General features: G+C 39.5%; 1 pseudogene; it reads right to left on the bottom strand.

The window, feature by feature from the left end:
- Positions 1 to 1,927: 1,927 nt before the first annotated feature.
- On the bottom strand, positions 1,928 to 2,662 carry LOC123787889 (olfactory receptor 2V2-like; annotated as a pseudogene).
- Positions 2,663 to 4,761: the final 2,099 nt, after the last annotated feature.

Raw genomic sequence — 4,761 nt, 5'->3', positions numbered from 1 at the left:
CATATTCATTAGGGAAATCAGTCTGTAATTCTCCTTTTTGATGGGGTCTTTGCCTGGTTTGGGGATCAAGGTAATACTGGCCTCATAGAATGAGTTTGGTAGTTTTCCATCTGTTTCTATTTTTTGAAACAGCTTCAGGAGAGTAGGTCTTATTTCTTCTTTGAATGTTTGGTAGAATTCCCCAGGGAATCCATCAGGCCCTGGACTCTTGTTTTTGGGGGGGATTTTATCACTGTTTCAATCTCTTCCTAATTAATCGGTCTGTTTAAATAATCAATTTCTTCCTGTTTCTGTCTTGGTAGTTTACAGGTTTCCAGGAAGGCATCCATTCTTCCAGGTTGTTTAATTTATTGGCATAAAGCTGTTGATAAAAGTTTCTAATGATCCTTCCAATTTCATTGGTGTTGGTCGTGATCTCTCCCCTTTCATTCATAATTTTATTAATTTGGGTCTTTCTCTATTCTTTTGAATAAGTCTGGCCAGTGGCTTATTGATCTTATTTCTTCTTTCAAAGACCCAGCTTCTAGTTCTGTTGACTTACTCTACTGTGCTCCTGGTTTCTAATTCACTGATCTCTGCTCTAATTTTGATCAACTGCCTTCTCGTGCATGGGTTAGGCCTGTTCTTCTGTTCCAGCTCCAGCTTCTTGAGGTGAGAATATAAAAACTGCATTTTAGATTTTTCTATTCTTTTGAATGAGGCTTGAATGGCTGTTTTTCCCCCTTAGGACAGCCTTTGCAGGTGTCCCATAAGTTTTGGACCAATGTGTTTTCATTCTTTTTGGTCTCCATAAATTGTTTAAATTGATTTTTAATATCCTTGTTTACCCAGTCACTCTTGAGCAGGATGGTTCTTAGTTTCCAAGTGTTTGAATTTCTTCCAAATTTTTTCTTGTGATTGAGTTCCAGTTTCAAAGCATTGTGGTCTGAGAATATGCAGGGAATAATCTCAGTCTTTTGGTATCAGTTGAGTCCTGTTTTGTGACCCAGTATATGGTCTGTTCTGGAGAAAGTTCCATGTGCATTCGAAAAGAATGAATGTTCTGTTGTTCTGGGGTGTAGTGTCCCATATATATCTATGAGGTCCATCTGGTCTGGTATGTCATGCAAAGTTCTTTCTTTGTTGATTTTCTGCTTAGGTGATCTGTCAATTGCTGACAGTGGAATGTTGAGGTCCCCTACTATTAACATATGATTATCGATATGTCTTTTTATTGTGGTTAAGAGTTGGCTTGTGTATCTGGCTGCTCCCCTGTTGGGTGCATAGTTATTTATAATTGTCATATCCACTTGTTGGATACATCCTTTAAGAATAATATAGTGTCAAGTTGGTACAGCCACTCTGGAAAACAGTGTGGAGGTCCCTTAAAAAGTTAAAAATTGAGCTACCCTATGTCCCAGCCATTGCACTAGTGGGTGTTTACCCCAAAGATACAGACGTAGTGAAGAGAAGGGCCATATGCACCCCAATGTTCATAGCAACATTGTCCACAATAGCTAAATCATGGATGGAGCCAAGATGCCCTTCAACCAATGACTTGATTAAGGAGATGTAGTCCGTATATACAATGGAATATTACTCAGCTATCAGAAAGAACGAATTCTCAATATTTGCTGCAACATGGATGGCATTGGAGGAGATAATGCTAAGTGAAATAAGTCAAGCAGAGTAATACAATTATCATATGATTTCTCTCATCTATGGAACATAAGAACTAGGAAGATCGGTAGGGGAAGAAAGGGATAAAGAAAGGGGGAGTAATCAGAAGGGGGAATGAAACATGAGAGACTATGGACTATGAGAAACAAACTGAGGGCCTCAGAGGGGAGGGTGGTGGTGGAATGGGATAGACTGGTGATGGGTAGTAAGGAGGGCATGCATTGCATGGTGCACTGGGTGTTATGCGCAACTAATGAATCATCGAACTTTACATCGGAAACTGGAGATATACTGTATGTTGACTAACATAATATAATAAAAAAACATTTAAAAAAAGGATATGAGCATAGGAGGCAACAATGATGGAGAAGGGAAGAAACAGCATGAAGACACAGCAAGCATATATAACGTTCTCAAAAATGGATGTGTCTATACAGGCCAGTTTCAACAAGGATAGCATCTCACAAAAGAAGTGATTCACTTCTCTCAAGCCACAGTAGGGGAAGGTCATTACTACTACCATCTGGATCACACCATCTCTTATCCCAAAGGCCCAGGAGCTCCCAACAATCTGGAGGCAGACCCTCTGACTCATGAGGACAGGATAGTGAAGTGGGTGGCTAATGGCCACATAATGGTCATAATCCATGAGTCCCAGCAAGAGCCCCTCAGATCCCACAAGACAGAAAAAGAGGCCAATTTGTATGCCACAACCCACAGAGGAGATGGACTTCCTACCAGAAAGGAAGTTGACCACCATCTTTGGCACATTGGTGCAGACCAACATGAGGTCCATGAGGGAGAGCTGACTGAGGAAGAGGTACATGGGTGTGTGAAGTTGAGGGTCTATATAGATGAGGAAGAGGAGGAGAACATTCCTACAGAGAGCCACTGTGAAGACCACCATAACCACGGAGAGGAAGACAAGTTAAGTTGGACTGTGAGAAAAAATGCCCAAGAGGATGAAGTCATTTGTGGATGATTGATTCAACCATATCTCCATGGCTTAGTTGAGTTTCTTGGTCACCTGTGAGTGTGAACAAAAAATATTGGATTGACTGACATTTCTTTATTACCTCTGCACTCCACATCTTCAGCCAGCTCTTTTCTTCCTAATTCACGAGACCTCAACAACATAAACTTTGGGACATAGAAGGGACATTCCTTTATGTTCCCATCTAATAGTAATAAGAGTCATCCTAGCTTATAGAATGGGCCAATGATCTATTTATGTATATCCTTACCAGGAAGAATTTATCATAGAACCTTTCTGCAAGCAAAGTTTTGGCTTTATTATATGATCTTGAGTCTTTTATGATATCACACAGATTTGGTTAACTATCTTAAACAAGGGTGTACCTTCTCAGTCCAAGAGACCATTTATATGCATAATAGAAAAGAAAGTGTTTGAAGCATGAGTTGCTCTTTAGCCTGTATGTATTTTTTTATTTTCTAAGAGTGTTATCATGCTAGTCAATCTGGCATATTTATATTATTGATAAAAGAAGTATCTTTAGTGCTTCACATGAGAAGGAAGAGTGATAATCAGATGCCATTATTGTCAGTTATTTTGGAAAGTCACAGGGACAATGTGGAAAAGCAACAGTTTGGTGCCCAAACCTATTAAGAACAGTGAGGTCTTCGGTTGTGCTGAGACTTTTAAAATAATCCCAGGATTAGGCTTCAGTAAAAGTTGACTGATAAACAGGTTATATCTACTTACTAAGTTACCTTTAGTAGACATCGAAGAGCCTTATAAAATATTTCTAACCACTAAAAAAAAAAAAAAAGAATAATATAGTGTCCTTCTGTATCTCTAACTACAGTCTTTACTTTAAAATCTTATCTGTCTGATATGAGAATTGCTACCCCAGCTTTCTTTTGAGGTCCGTGCACAGGTATCAAAAGATGAATGGAAGGGGGAGGGAGCCACTGCAGATTTTCATTGGCATGAAAATTAGTTTTCCATCACTTCGCTTTCAGTCTGGATGTATCTTTAGGTTCAAGATGAGTCTCTTGTAGACAGCAAATGGATGGGTCATGTCTTTTTATCCAAACTGCAACCCTGTGGCCTTTAATGGGAGCATTTAGGCCATTCACATTGAGAGTGATTATTGAGAGATATGATTTTAATGATGTCATGTTGCCTGCGAAGTCTTTGTTTCTATAGATTGTAAATTTCTGTTCTGTATCACTCTTGGGGCCTTTTTACTCTTATAGAACCTCCCTTAATATCTCATGTAGGGCTGGTTTGGTGGTTACGAATTCCTTCAGTTTCTGCCAGTCCTGGAAGGTCCTTATCTCTCCACTAATTCGGAATGACAGCCTTGCTGGATAAAGGATCCTTGGGTGCATTTTCTTCTCACATAGAGCTTTGAAAATACCCTGCCAATCCTTCCTAGACTGCCAGGTCTCTGTAGATGGGTCTGACATTATTCTGATAATTGTCCCTCTGTACGTAAGGATTCTCTTCCCCCTGGCTGCTTTCAATACTGTATCCTTGGATCTAATATTTGCAAATTGCAATATGATGTGACGTGGTGTATGTCTGCCCTCATTGACTTTGGGAGGGGTCCTCTCTGCCTCTTGGACACAAATACTTGTTTCCTTTGCCAGATTAGGGAAGTTCTCAGGTACAATGTGTTCAAATATCTCTTCTAGACCTCTCTCTATCTCTACCCCCTTGGGGATGCCAATAATTCTGACATTGGAACGTTTCATTGAGTCAGTAATCTCCTGTGTTCTACATTCTTGAGATTGTATTTTTTTGAGCCAAGTTTCTGTTTTAACTTTCTCTTCTACCATCCCATCCTCTAATTCACTAATTCGTTCTCCTGTCTCATTTAACCGGCCATCAGAGTGTCAAGTTTAGACTGCAATTGATTCATGGTATTTTTAGTTTCAGCCAGATTCACTCTCATTTCTGCCCTTAGAGATTCTATATTCTCATTAATATATTCATTAATATTTTTTTCAAGCCTACACATCATCTTGACCATTGTTACTCTGAACTCCATTTCTGACATTTTGGTTATATCCATATCTATCAGTTCTGTGGCAGAGGCCACAGTCTCTGTCTCCTTTCTTTGCTGAGGGTTTCTT

Source organism: Ursus americanus, chromosome 16 (genome assembly GCF_024610735.1).
Source record: "Ursus americanus isolate L20-20 chromosome 16, mUrsAme1.1.p, whole genome shotgun sequence".
NCBI classification, from domain to species: Eukaryota; Metazoa; Chordata; class Mammalia; order Carnivora; family Ursidae; genus Ursus; species Ursus americanus.
Note: the sequence above shows the minus strand (reverse complement) of the source record. Positions and strands in the feature narration are given on the sequence as shown.